Source organism: Mirounga angustirostris, unplaced genomic scaffold, assembly GCF_029215605.1.
Source record: "Mirounga angustirostris isolate CCGP_5_RB_7025 unplaced genomic scaffold, mMirAng1.0.hap1 SCAF_3, whole genome shotgun sequence".
Classification (NCBI taxonomy): domain Eukaryota; kingdom Metazoa; phylum Chordata; class Mammalia; order Carnivora; family Phocidae; genus Mirounga; species Mirounga angustirostris.
The window spans coordinates 123,528,562-123,544,004 of NW_026991711.1; the positions used below are offsets into that span (position 1 = coordinate 123,528,562).

At 38.8% G+C, this 15,443-nt stretch overlaps 1 protein-coding gene and 1 pseudogene across 6 annotated transcripts in view; both read right to left on the reverse strand.

Moving 5' to 3' along the window:
- CCDC148 (coiled-coil domain containing 148) overlaps positions 1-15,443 on the reverse strand; it is a 236,543-nt gene that overhangs the window by 40,167 nt on the left and 180,933 nt on the right. The window lies entirely within an intron of this gene.
- LOC123839382 (methylosome subunit pICln-like) lies at positions 512-1,845 on the reverse strand (annotated as a pseudogene).

Sequence of the window (15,443 nt, forward strand, 5' to 3'; positions counted from 1 at the left end):
AGGTCACAATACCACTGTTACCACTAATATTAAACCTACTGAGTGAAATTTGGTATTTCTTCCCTGTATTTTTCCCCTTAGAATTCATCCAACTGAGGATGTACAGAGTACTGGTTTTAAAAGTTAGTTGAAATAATATATTTTTTCATGTGATTATATTATCTTAGTTGGGAAGGCTATAAAAACATTTAAATGATAATTAGGGAAATTGGAATATGGACTAGATACTAGAGGATATTATAGAATTTTTGTTCATTTTCTTATCATAATGGTATTGTGGTTAAATAGGTGATTGTCCTTATTCTTAGCTAAATCATGCCAAAATATTTAGTGGTGAGATTTCATGATGTTTGCAACTTTCTTTTTTTTATTTTTCATTTTTTTAGAAAACCTAGATTTATTTGTTAAACTATTACAAAGACAAGACAATTATCATCTGAAGTACTCTGAGGACATCATCCCAATTTCACTGGTTGTTATGGAAACCAACCTAAGAGGTTAGAAATTAAAGGATATAACCTAAGAAATTATAACAAAACAGACAGGTGACACATGGTGAAAAGAGTAAAAGCTAGTCAGAAGCACTTGTGTTAGTGGTAGTGTATGTGGCTAGGATGTTTCCCAAGAGGCTCCCTAAAGATGCCTGAGTGAAATAATCTGGGTCCCCAGTTAATTAAAAGACCCTTACTCCTGTGGAGAATGAGCAGAGGCCAGGATTTCTGAGATCTTTTTGTCTTTCTTTTTAAGGGGTGAGGGAATACTTAGGCTCTAAAGGGGTGTATCTTAGACTCAGCATCCCTTCTTCCCATGCAGTCTACCTACACCTTCAAGCGCCTGCACATTCTCATGTGTGGGCCTGCCAGGTTACAGAAGATGCATAGAGTGAAGGCAGGAACTATAGGCCTACTCAGAGGGGACCTATACACAGAAAGTTTTGAGGTAGATCATAAACTACAAATACCCTTTTGGTTAATTCGCCTTTGTTAATAAAGATCAGTTTCTTCTGCTGGTGACAACTTTTTGTCTCAGTATAGTCTGTCTCAAAAAAGAACTGGCTCAGATAAATTTTGGAGAAGGAAAAAGACTTTCTTTCATCAACACCTACTCCACAGAAGAGGCACCAAGTTCTTTCCTACAGTGAGAAGTAGAATCCCACAGCAGCATATATCATTCTCAGTGATCACCATCTGCATCTTCGAACTGTCCAGCAACTGTTGGTATAGTATCTACCTCCATGCCATCTTCATAATCTCTTATTGAATCTTCTCCAGACTCCAGCCATGTTATACTTTGCACACAGACTGAGAAAGCATTTGTTCTAATCTCTTCAGTGTGGCTTGGCCTTCTGCTGTTAAATGGGATAATCCTTCTTCATAGGTGTAAAATGTAGGGATGTCTCCCTGCTCTTGTTCATGTGTCTCCTCATCCTATTCTTCTCCATCACAATCATCTGACTCTTCATCCTCAGGATCTGGATGCAAAGCCTGGCATTCACACATTGCAGTGAACATTGCTGATTCATCACTAGGCACAAACCTAAATTCAGCAATAGGTTCAACATTATCATCAGTCTTCTTCAGCAACAGATTCTTTTGATTCTTCCCCAAAATTGGCATTCACCATAACATACAAATACTCTCATGGATAGGCATTTAGGTCCCTGGGCACTGCATGCACTCTACTGGTAGGGTACCCTAGTGAGAATTCTAATCCAGAGCTACCTAACCAAGACAGATGGCTCTCAGCCATCTGTCTTGGTTAGATGCCGGGATGCCGAGGCCCTTGCCATTCAGTACAGAGCCCCTCAGCTGCACCTGGCAGCAGGAAATTTTTGAGGAAGCTCATTGCAGCAGGGAGTGCGGAGACACAGTCCTGGGGAGAGAACTGAAGCACAGCAACTCCAGCTGTTTGCCGACAACTTTCTTCAAAATAGTGTGGCAGACCACAGTGTGTGGGGGTGGGGTGGAGGGAGAGAGAGAGCAAGAGTACAAATGATAAAGCAAATAGGGCAAAATACTAAAAGTTAATAAATCTGGGTAGAAGTTCTTTGTACCATTTTTGCAACTCTTCCTTAAACTTGGAAATTTTATCAAAAAGTTGGAGGTGGAGAAAAAAGAAAAAGATGATGATGAGTTCAATATAGATTTTTAAAAGTGATCCATATACACATGCATAAATGCTTTGTCACCTTGGGCAAGATTAAGATGTATGTCCTGGGGAAGAAGCTTTAATTGTGCTCTGCTTTGGCAGAGGGTTAGAGTGTACCTAGAGCTCTAAGTGTTTAATGTGAAAGGGAGTAGACAGACAAAAAAGAATGCAATCAGAGGAGAGAATGATGCATTCAATTGAGTAGAATGTCAGCTTTTTCTAGCTTTCCTTCATTCCAGTTCAATTTATCTAGAGGCTAGTTAAGGATAGAACCCAAATACATAAGCATATTCTGCAAAAAGCAACAGCATTAATGCTCTTCCCTTCTACCATCCCAGTAGACCTGGGGTCAGCAAACTTTTTCTCTAGAGGGTGAGATAATAAATATCTCAGGCCTGTTGCTCATAGAGTCACTGTATGTCACACTGTCACTGTGGGCCATACAGTTGCTGTATGTGTCACGCTAAGCATCCACAGACAAATGAATGAACATGGTTGTGTTCAAATAAAACATTGCTTATGGACACAGAAATTGAAATTTCATATAGTTTTCACATAACATGATTTCTTTTTTTTTTCCAGCCATTTAAAAATGTAAAAAATATTCTTAGCTTACAGACAATACAAAAAATAGAAGGGTAGATGTGGCTCCACCCAGAAAACAAAAGGGAAAAACTTATAATTGCGCCTTTGTGCTGGCAGCCTTTTAGCTGCCTCACTTGGCTCTGGTAAAGGAAAGGGGCTCCCTTGAATGGCATGACGTGGCTAAGCAGCTCTGTGCTTTTAAGCCATAGAGCAGATAGTAAATCTCTCCCCAGACCTCTAAGATTCAAGAAGTCCATCAGCTGTTCTAAATAGGAAGGCCTGTTCTAAGTTAGGAATCAGTGTAATTGGGAGGAGTCACGATGTAGGTAATAACAGCTAGACTCTTGGTCTATCAGCCCAGGATCCTGGAACTAGAGAGGTTTCTCATTTTCTTCCTTCTACAAGTGAAGGCACCTCATCCACTGTCTTTTTACTCTGGAGACTTGCCATGACAGACTGATCTCGCATTAACACCTCTGTGCAATCCAGTTGTCTGCTTGTAGATGTAAACTTGCCTTATTTAAATAAATGTATGTCAGATACTGACACAAATAACTTCCTAAGGAATAACTTTTATTTACAATAATTTCTATCCTTTGATAATATTTCCATAGTGACCCTGAGCTATGATATGTACTGAATCATGATGGGCCCCTTTGGCCAGTCAGGGTTTTCCCCTATGCCCCTCCTTCACGGCAAATGATAAATGAGTTGAAAACATACCTCTCCAAAAAGTGCTTATGAAAAGGAAGGGCTTATAGGGATGGAGATGGAGATGGGGAAGGAGAAATACATAACTATCCTCAGTATTTAAATGGTTGTCAAGGGAAAGAAGCTTCAGACTTGTTTAACTTGCTCTCAAGCAATAGAAGGAAAATTAATGTGTGGAAGCTGATGAGAGAGCTGGGCTTATTACCAAAAAATAAAGAAGTAACAAGAGGAAAAGAAAAAAATTCAATAGCTGTCCAAAGATGAAATGGACTGCCTTGGAAGATAGCAAGTTTAGCATCCAGAGATACACACATACCTAGGATGTATGACCACTTAGTGGACAAAAGATTAAAAAACTGAAACCATTGAACTAGGTAACTTTTAAGATTTATGACATTTAACACAGGCCTGACACTTTTGAGATGGCATTCTTTTCCTAAGAAAAAAAGGGGCAAAGATAAATAACCATAAGAGTGAGGCAAGTCCTTATTCCTCTATTTAACCACAACAAAGACAAGTGTGGCTCATTCACCTACAACAAATTGAGGCCCTACCATTCGCCTGATAGTGCTTTATTCTAGTTATATGCATTCTCCCATTTAATGACTATTTATTGAGGTTGTGTGTTATCTACAATATGCCATATATGAGGATGTTGTGGTGTAGACACAGATTCTGTTCACATAGAATTTACAATTTATTGGAAAAGATAAAAATCTAATGAGTAATTATAATTAAAATATGGGTGTTGAGATTGTGCAGGCATTGTAATGGTCTTTAAACATGATGACAGGGGTGCCTGGGTGACTCAGTTAAGTGTCTGCCTTCAGCTCAGGTCATGATCTTAGGGTCCTGGGATCCAGCCCCATATCCCTGTGGGCTCCCTGCTCAGCAGGGAGTCTGCTTTTCCCTCTTCCTTTGCCCCTCCCCCCACTGTATGTTCTCTCTCACAAATAAATAAAATCATTTAAAGAATAAACATGATGTCAAATTATTTGATACTCCCCCTATTGAGAGTTTGGGGCTAAATTCCCTTCACTTGAATCTGGTTGGGCTTATAACTACTTTGACCAATAGATAAAATAGAAGTAACACTATGTGATTTCTAGGTCATGTGGCTTCTGCCTTGTTTGTTGGAAGATGAGTTTCTGGAGCCCTGAGGTAACCTGTAGGAAGTCCAGCTACTCTGAGCCCACTGTGCTTTGAAGAAGTCAAGCTTCAGAGAGAGACCATGCAGAGCTCCAGTTGATAGTTTCCTGCTACTCCCAGCTTTCTAGTCATCCCAGTCCAAATGAAAGAGGAAGTCATCAGAGTATTCCAGCTCCAGACACTCAAGTCACTCCCAGCCATTCATGTCTTCCAGGCTGATAGCCCAGACATCATGGAGCAGAGACAAGCCATCCTTTCTGGGACCTATCCAAACTCATGACCCAATGAATCCATAAGTATAATAATAACATCATTGTTATCCCATGCCAACAAGTTATGGGGTGGTTTATAACAAGAGTTCATCACAACAGGCCCATGAGAACATGTATTAAGAAGACCTAACCTTGTTTAGGGGCCAGAGAAGGCCTCTGAGGAAGTCACATTTGAGCAGAGACATGAAGGAGTAAGAATTAGCTACAAGAGTGTTCTCAGAAGAAACAGTCTGTTTGAAGAGCCAGTGGAGGCAAGAGAAATACTGGGGCCCTTTAGGAACTTGTAGAGTGTAGTAGTCCAAAGAGGAGTGGGATGCACAGGAGTCAGGTGGGAAGTAAAAGATAAAGTAGAGTCTGACCATGGTCATCTCATAAGCAATATTATGGCATCTGAACTTGATCAGAAGTGTGAAGATAAACCACTGAAGGGTTTTTGGTATCAGAATCACATGACCGGATGTGTTTGCATTGCAGGCAAGGATGAAATAGAAGTTATAGCCTTAATTCTGGTGAGAGATAATAGTAGGCTGATCAGGATAGCAACAGGGATCAATATTCAAAAGGTAAATTCATGGGATTTACTAAGCCTTTGACTCTGGGAATAGGAAGTGAGAGAGGGAGGAGTCACCTGACTGGGCAGTGGAGTGAGTAGTGGTGTCATTTACCCAAAAGGAAACCGTGGAGGAAGAACAGATTAGAAGGGGTGATGAATAGGTCGATCTGGGGCATGGAGAATTTGAAGTGCCAGAGAGACATCCATGTGGCAAAGCCAGGAGACAGTTGGTTAAACACTATAGGTAAGGAGGAGAATATGGAGAGGAACTAATATTACCAAGTGAGTATTTTAATCCAGGTATTGTTATTTCCCTTGATTCTGATAACAACCATGTGGGAGTGTTCAGAGAGGTAAGTAACCTGCTTAAGATCAGAGAGACAGGAAGTGTAGGGTAGAAATTTCAATATAGACCTTCTTATTCTAGGTCAAAGCAAAAGACATGTGGTACTATTTTCCACTTAAAAAAAAAAATCACAATGCTGGGTGATACTCTTTGGATTTGGAAAGCAGCAAAATCAGCATTTGAGAATGCCTCTCTAGTCAGTTTAGTGGGTGACCTGAAAAGCTAGTTTTCAAAAGGGGCCAGAGAAAAAGAAAGCTGTCCAGCTGTCCAGCTGATCCACAGTGCAGACAGCAATGCCACTTGGCCCTATGACACCATGGATTCACTAATGTATTCTGGATGATCAGAGTGTTCCATAGAGCTTGTCTAGTAGAGACCTTCAGGATTCAACAGCACACTCAGGCCTTCTTTGAAAGTTGTGGTTTTTCTTTTAAGAACTAGCTCTTAGTTTAATAAGGGACCCTGATAATTATTATAACTATCATTTGTCAAGCAGCCACAATGTGGTAGGCATTGTGGTTAAGTGTTTCCATGTTTTAACTTATTTATTTCTCATAAAAATCCATATGAGATAGGTATTATTTTTTAATCTACCTTTTATAGACGAGGGTGGTATCAACTGGACTTTTGACTTTAAGGCAGCAGGTGACAATGAGAATCTAGCTACTCATAATGAGCTGGATGTTGTTATCTGAGCCACCTGGCCATAAAGCTGGGAGTGACTATCAGCACAGACTAATGAAATGAAAGTAGACTGAGCTTGAGAATGAGCATGACTGGAAGACACAGGTAATTTGTCTGAACAGGTGGCTCATCGTCCACACTGACATCCCTCCCTCAACCCACACATATGGCCCAAAGGGCATTCCCAATAACTAGTTGACTGAAGAAGGAAAAAATGAGCCAGATTTATAGCCAGGTCTACACACACACTGGCCCCAAACAAAAGTAGACAGCTATGGTGGGTGGCTCTGCTCTGAAATCTCCCTAAAACATGGTAATAAAAGGGAAATTTTCCATGTGGGTATAATTTCAAGAGGAATATCTCAATGTTCACTTTACCTGAGGTAAAAGATTAGTGACTGCCACACATTAGGTACTCAAATATTTTTAGGTAAATGAATATATAATGGATTAATAACAATTTGTAGACAGTAGTTAATGGCTTGGTCAGCTGGTTAGGGACATTGAAAGAATATGATTGGAGGATTTGTGACAGGAAGATTCAGAGATTATGTGGATGGACCTAATGGAACTGGCTCAGATTGTGGGGATAATTTACAGGTGGTTTTAAAGAATTGGAGAGAAGAGATGATCTGCTATATGTGTGTCAGTCTTCTCCAGCAAATGGGTACTTGTTCAATGGGCTCATGATAAAATTCTCCCAGTGGTGGGAACAAAAGTTATACATTGCTCAGTTACATGAATTTACCCTTATCAAGGCTGATCTGGCTGCTGTCAGTGTGAGTCCTTGACAGGGTAAAATACACCAGGGAAATTAGACAGTGTTAGATGGTTACAACATCCTGTCACACTCATTCTATCGTGGGAAAGGCAAAGAGAATTTGGATTTTCTTTCCCTATATACCATGTGTGCACCATTTGTGCCCTCCTAGTACATTCCACAAGATGATGCTTCTTCTTAAGGAACTCCCTTAACTGTGTAAGAAGTAAGGCAATGGGCCAAAGTCCATATGCTGCTGTCCTTATAAAACAAAGAAATGGCCCATTGAAGACTCAGATACATCATGAGCTGTGAGATAGTATTTTGTGAGGTTGGTGCTATTTTACAGGAGGTGGTTTTGCTCTGAAGTAGTGGCCAATATACTGTGCTGTTTCTCAACACGGCCAGATCATGTACAGTGGGAATGGCGCTTTTCACTATTAACCCTAAAGACCCATTTGCAAAATCTTTTTCCCATCCTGAGACTAATCTCTGCTGGTTTTAACCTCTAATACTGCCACCAGGAGGATAACAATGGTTACACTGAATTGGGAGCTGATGCAAATATTTGCCTTTTGGGGTTTACCATACCACTAAGTAAACAGGTAGAAAAGGAGGTTACAGTGGTGGAACAGTTGACATCAGGGGGAAATAGGACTGCTGTTACTTAACAGAGGCAGGAAGAAGGAGACGGAATCCAAGGAACACCTAGGATAACTTCCAGTATTGCATGGCCAATGGTAAAAGTCATCATATACAAGCCAATGTAAGTCACCCCATTGGGTAAAGAACCTCATCCAGCTAAGATGCTGGCTAAAAGCAAAGAGTAAATGTAATGCATAGTAGAAAAGAAAAATCATAAATTTGAATTGTGATCTTGACCGTTTACTGAAGGTGTTCATCATCTGCCACACACACACACATATATACATACATATAATATGTATAAATATAGATCTTCCTCGACTTATGATGGGGTTACATCTCAATAAACCCATCATAAGTTGAAAATACTATCATTTGAAAATGTATCTAATACACCTAACCTACCAAACATCATAGCTTCGCCTCGTCTACCTTAAATGTGCTCAAAACACTTGCATTAGACTACAGTTGAGCAAAATTATCTAACGCAAAGCCTATTTTATAATAAGGTGTAGGAATAGCTCATGTAATTTATTAAATATTGCACTAAGAGAGAAAAAAAAGGAATGGGAATAAGTGTACCTGTTCTGTACCCTCGTGCGGCTGCCTGGAAGCTGCAGCTCACCACCACTGCCAGCATCAGGAGAGAGGATCACACTGCAGATCACTAGCCCAGGAAAAGATCCCAAATCTAAAATTCATTTTACAGATATATACTAATTTTATGTCTGCTTTCTTCATCTCTCTCTTCCTTACAATTTTACATAAGACATGTTTATTGGTAGTAAACTAAAACTTGGTCCGTAGGTCATGGAATATTGGGATGGATCATAACAGAACCAGAGGACAATAAGGCAAAAAGATATCAGTTAGAGTTGTATCTATTAACCACTTTGAGTGTTAGGTAGAAGGAAATTTTTTGGCAGTGTAGACTGAAGAGTCTATTGATTTTGCCAACTACACTTGCGGACAGTAAGAGACATTCTTTTTTACTGTTCTTTCCTTTTGTTTTCTCAGCTTCTGAGCCTCCTTCCTTCTTTTGAAGAAATCTCCCCTATAAAGTGATGTCAGATACCTGCTTTCCCACCTTTGCAGCTAACTCATGAGCATTTGACCTGACGTCAGCCCAGCGGGTGCTTCCCTTGGAAGCCAGTGATACAAAGAAGCAGGGCCTGTGGAGACACTGTGAAGGCTACCGGCAGAGCAGCGAGGCATGGGTATGAATAAAGGCAGAACTGCCGACTGGGATGTCCGGACTCCAGAGATGGCAGAAGAGAAGGTGCAAGCTGTGGCATCTAATGGTCAGTGGCTGGATTTGCTGGGATGATTCTGTGCAGGGAGTTGGAGTACAGCCTTGACTCTTCTTATCTTCTCAGCCTTTGTTATTCCCAACCATTTTCTAAGCCCAGTTTCTGCAAAGGATTCCAAAAGCTACCCTAATGTAAAATATTTTTTATTGCAAAATTCAAGCAGAAATGATTTCTGTTGTTTGCAAACTAGAATCCTAGTTAATACAAGGAGGCTGGGCTAGATGCTTTCCAAGATTCCGCCCAGCTCTAAAATTACATTACTCTATAAAACTCATATTAAAATACATAAAGTAAGAAAATAACCTAGATTGTAAACATGTTTCTTTCACTAAGTAATTACTATTTAATATCATCTGATAGCTCTGTGTGTGTGTGTGTGTGTGCCTTACAGGAGTAGTTCCAAGCAAAGGAAGAAAGGATAAACAAGTGCTTGAAGCTATACTGTACCCACCACAGTGGTGGTATTTTGTGAAAGTTACCATTACATTTCTCCCAGCCCATGGCTTTATACATCCTTCATTTAACCATGCTTGCTAAGTTTCCACCTACCTAGTCCTGCAGCTTTAGAAAATCCTCCTAGAGTTTATGCCTAATAGGTCAGTATTTCATTACCTGAAAGTGCTTAGTAAAACTCCCTAGCTAAGGAGTTAGTGATAAAAACCTCAGTAACCTAAAGAGTGGTTGCCCCCACTTCACTCACAAATATTGTGTGGGGCATTGGAGGACCCAGCATCTCTTTGCTGCAGAAAGGACACAGCAAATCACTTGCCTCTACATATTGGTACAAATGTTGAATGGGAGAAAGGCAATACTGTTTCAAAACAACCCAATGCCCAGTAAGAAACTTTTGAATATCTGTAGCATTAATTATGGACCAAGATAAAAGTCTCTGTTCCTGGGGGGAGAGAATATGAGATAAGTGATCCTTTTTTTTTTAAAATATTTTATTTATTTATTTATTTGACACAGCAAGAAAGGAAACACAAGCAGGGGGAGTGAGAGAGGGAGAAGTAGGCTTCCCGCCGAGCAGAGCCCCATGAGGGCCTCGATCCCAGGACCTGAGCCAAAGGCAGACGCTTAACCAACTGAGCCACCCAGGCGTCCCTGAGATAAGTGATTCTTGAGAAGACCACAGCATCTAGCTATTATTCTATTTGAAATGGTAGCATCTGTGGTCACTTCACTGACACATACATATGAAGGACAAATAATGCTGGGTACTAAAGGGAAGCAATTATGCATATTTTGTATAAAAAATATATTATAAAGGGGTTCTGAATATTGCCCTCTCCCAAACACATACCTGTTGACATTCCATTTTACGTCCTAAACATGTAACTCTAACAGACTGATCAATATGGCATATGGTAGAAATCCAGGAGCTTTTTAATGAGCAAAGATTTCTAAAATCAAAAATCAAAGTTGTAAACAACAAATTAAAGCAACCCAAAGTACTAAACAAAAGGCACTCTCTGATTGCTGTGGTTTGGTAAGGATCATACATCTGAAGCTGGGCTTGACTATCAGGAGATAAATCGTCATCCAAGACCTCTACAATGACCCTTAGCTGAGCCATCTCTGCCCAGCTGGTGCTCCGTCTGCCCACTGGCACAAGCTTGCTTGTTTATTTTCACATTAAAATTACTGTACATTGCTTTGTTCATAAACTTCTTAGCCTCCCTCTGTCAACTATGCTTGCTCAGCTAAGATTCATTCAAGGACTATTACAATTAAGTCCAAATAATCTGTGTATTCATGCCCCAAAGTATGAAAATACACACACACACAAATACACATGTATATACATGTCATAGTTATGTTATACTGATGAGCAGGTTCTCAGTATTATTATTTTTAGACAAAATTACCTCTATGGGTTGGAAAATGGCATGTTGGCTACCAGTGGGGTCTATTTCAGTCTTTTAAATTCTAATTTGTGAAACATTTCTAATATCCTTTAAAAGACAAAACAGTCTTACTAAGAACTATATTTGTTCAATGCCTCACAGTGATCCTTGGTCGACATCATTTGGCACATCCACTTGGAATGGGGATTTGGTTGACAGAGATTTAATGAACAAGAGCATTCCACTAATTTTGGGAAATCTCTTGCTGAGAAGCAAAAACATAACAAATGTTTGTAAAGTTTCTGTTGAAGTCACCCTAATAAACAAAGTCTTTAAAAATCACAGATTAGACTGTGAACCCACTTTAAATGCCCTTAATGTCTTCCAATACAACATGTTGAATTTTGCATATTGTTAAGAAAAGACATGGAAAATAGAGAGAAACATCTGGTTTTACTACTTAGAAAATGCAATAATTGTCAATTCCCTGCTGTTGGCAAGCACCCCAAAACATACACTAGATTTACAAAGCCAATTTAGTGTTAGGAAGGCAGCTGGCTCTAGTTTCTTCCTTCCCAAATGGTCATCACCATCTTAAACTTCAAATGTGTACTGTTTTGCAACATAGAAAAACTCCCTTCTTTCAGAAACAATAACTAAAAACTAGTGTTTGTTACTACACAAGGCATTGCTTTCTCCATTAAACACATACCCATGTACATGTATGCACACACATACACACCTGCTTAGAGAGAAACATGCAAGATTTTTGCTTGCAGAGGATTCTTGAATTGATAAACTCCTCCATGAATATAAAGTTTCACCTCCATGACTTCCCTATTTCAATATGAGGGAATAGCATTGGAAGAAAAAAATTCAGAGGCACTTCTACAAAAAGTGGGATCTTCTCAAGACCCCAATGAAAGATTTGGGTCCATACTTCAGAAAGTACAAAAAGAAGTCTAGTACACTAGTCCTCAAACTTCATTGCACTTTAGAATCCCCTGAAGATTTTCAAAAACTGTTGGGACAAAATCCCATTGCCACAGATTCTGATTTAATTGGTTTGGGGCCTGGCCTAGGCATCAGGACTTTCAAATACTCTCCAGGTGATTCTGTTGTAGCAAAGAATGCAACAGGTGCTCTAGTATTACACTAGCGTTGACCAATGAAGGTCTTATATCTTTACCTTCCATCCGTTGGTCATGCCAGCTTCATTCAGCCTTCTGGTTAAGAAATGTTATCCAGAGGAGCTACTTAGCCAAGGACGTCTGCTTTAGAAATCTTTATATTATCCTCCAGAGCATACAGTTAAAAATTTAAATATGTTAAAGTTATTACAAAGGAGGTAAGTGGGAAAGGGAGGCTTTTTATTAAATTACAAGGAAAAACAATGAATATAAATAAGTGAAATGTCACATTTACATCCGTCCTTGTAAAAATAATAATTGGCAAATACAGAAAAAGGAGAGTATACGTTAGCTGCACTTCATAGAGATGAACTTCAGAGAAGTTAGAGACTGAACATTTTAACAAGCATTTACAAAATGCCATAATGGCAAGAGGAGAGAGAACCCCGTTCATGGAAAGATGATTTAATTTCTGCTTATTTACTCTGCAACTTTCAACAGTAATGGGAAGCAATGATGCTTTCTACTCCTCCTTGTACGTATCTAACATAAAGAATGCTCCGTAAAGGGGCACCTGGCTGGCTCAGTCAGAAGAGCATACAAGTCTTGATCTCGGGGTTTTGAGTTTGAGCCCCACCTTGGGTGTAGAGATTACTTAAAAAAACAGTGTCTTAGGGCTGCCTGGGTTGCTCAGTCAGTTAAGTGTCTGGCTCTTGATTTCGGCTCAGGTCATGATCTCGGGTGGTAAGATCACACCCCGCTGCGCTTCTAAGTGTGCTTCTAAGTGTGGAACCTGCTTAAGGTTCTCCCTCTTCCTCTGCCTCTCCCCATGCTCACTCAACGCACTCTCTTTCTCTCTCTCTCTCTAAAATAAATAAATACATCTTTAAAAAAAAGCCAATTCCACCTGTCACTTTTTACATCTTTAAGTGTGGCTATGAGAAAATTTTAAATTATATGTGTGATTTGCATATTATTTCTATTGGATAGTACTGCCTTGTACCCTGGGGAGGTAGAAGGATGAGATGAAATTGCATAGGGAAATGAGGACACTGAAGGATGTCAGAGCCTGTAGGCTCACCAGTCATTCCATCCTTCCATTGAAGGAGGTTTCCTGACCTCCAGCAGAGACTGGAGTTGGTACTTTACCCCCCTAAACAGATAGAGATAATCCAAGATGAGATCGTTTTGAAATGCAAGTGCTTGAGATACTTTTAATTTGAAAAGTTTTCATCTTTCTTTATTATCTTGCAGGAAGAGGTCTCATAAAGAAGCTGACATCAGTTATTATTCTTCACACATTTGGGAGTGGTGTGAGTAAATATTTGACCTCAGTACAAAGTCCTTAACAGAATTGATATCACACTTTTATATAAATTTTGAACCCTGCTTGATTAATCATCCTGCATACATTAACCTCTCACCAACAGGAAAAAATATATATTGCCCTAGCAAAACAGATTGAAAAAGTAATGCTGAAATAGAATACTATTTGGCAATAAAAAAGAAAAAAAACAATACATGCTATAACGTGGATGAGCCTCAAAACATTATGCTAAGAACCCAGATGCATTACATTTATATAAAATGTCCAGAAAAGGCAAATCTATTGAGACAGAAAGAGATTAGTTGTCATTTGGAGCTGGGAGTAAGATCGGGAATTAATGGAAATGGGCATGAGAGATCTTTCTGAGATGATATAACATTTACATCATGATGTAAAACTGGACTGTAGCAATGGTTGTACAACTATAAATTTACTAAAAATCATTTAATTGTACATTGAAAACAAGAGAGTTCATAATATATAAGTTGTTCTTCAATAAAGAGGGTTTTTTTTAATGTTTAAAGTAGCAGGGTCAGTAGCTTCCCATAAAGCATTCTAAATTTTTGCATATTGTTATGGAAAGATGTGGAACATATACAAGTAGAAAAAAATTGGAAACTATAAGTAACCTTGCCTTTGGCAAATACCCTAATATCGACCAATTTATTGTTAGGACATCAAAAATGAAATGTAAACTATTTAGATAATGAAACCTGATCTCAAAACTTGTAGAATGCAGCCAAAGATACACAGAAAAAAAAGGAACCTATAGCCAAATAAATTTATTAGAAAATAAAAGAGCTTGAAAACAAACTAAAGCTTTTAACCTAAGAGGATAGAAATAGCTCAATAATATTCAGGACCATGCTTCTTTCTCGGTCTTCCCTCAAACTCCACTCCCAATGAAACAAGTCATCATGTTTCACCTAATCTAAATACTTGATGAACATTTATCACCTCTGCATCCCCAATGCCACTTCCTAGTTCATACACTTTTCCTCACACAGCTACTAAAGAAAATTTATTTTTTTTATAATTTTTTATTATGTTATGTTAGTCACCATACAGTACATCATTAGTTTTTGATGTAGTGTTCCATGATTCATTGTTTGCGTATAACACCCAGTGCTCCATGCAATACATGCCCCTCTTAATACCCATCACTGGGATCACCCATCCCCCCACTCCCTCCCCTCTAAAACCCTCAGTCTGATTCCTGGAGTCCATAGTCTTTCAGGGTCCATCTCCCCCTCTGATTTTCCCCCCTTCATTTTTCACTTGCTTCTCCTAATGTCCTCCATGCTATTCCTTATGTTCCACAAATAAGTGAAACCATATGATAATTGTCTTTCTCTGTTTGACTTATTTCACTTAGCATACTAAAGAAAATTTAGAATCAGCTTCTTGAACGTCAATTTCTATTTATTCCAAAATAATTTCCAAGCCTTCACCAGAAGAAAAAAACAACAACTATGAAATCTTTTACAGAAGCTGAAAGAAGACTTGAACTGGAGAGCTATTCCAGAAGGATGATCCTAGATTGGAAATTAAATTTGGTGTGTATGTCAGCATTCTGTAACAAAACTTCAATGCAAACAATCAACAGGATTTTTTCAAAGTGAAATTTGACATAAGAATAAGATTTTTGAAAAGAATAATGAGTGAACACTTGCTCTATCAGATAGCAAAACAGATTAATTAAAACAGCACAGTATCGATGTAGAAATATAAATAGATCAGTTTTTATTTAATCTAATCAAGAGTCCATATGGATATGAAAGTATAATTAGAAGTATAATATACAATAAAGGTGGCATTTCAACTCAGTGGGTTAGGATGAATCATTAAATAATTGGTGTTGAGAGAGTTGGCTATCAATTTAGACCAAAAAATGAAAGACACTTAGCTCATACCATTCCTGGAAATAAATTCCAGATGGCTAAATTTTAGAAGAAATGTGGATAATATATACTATT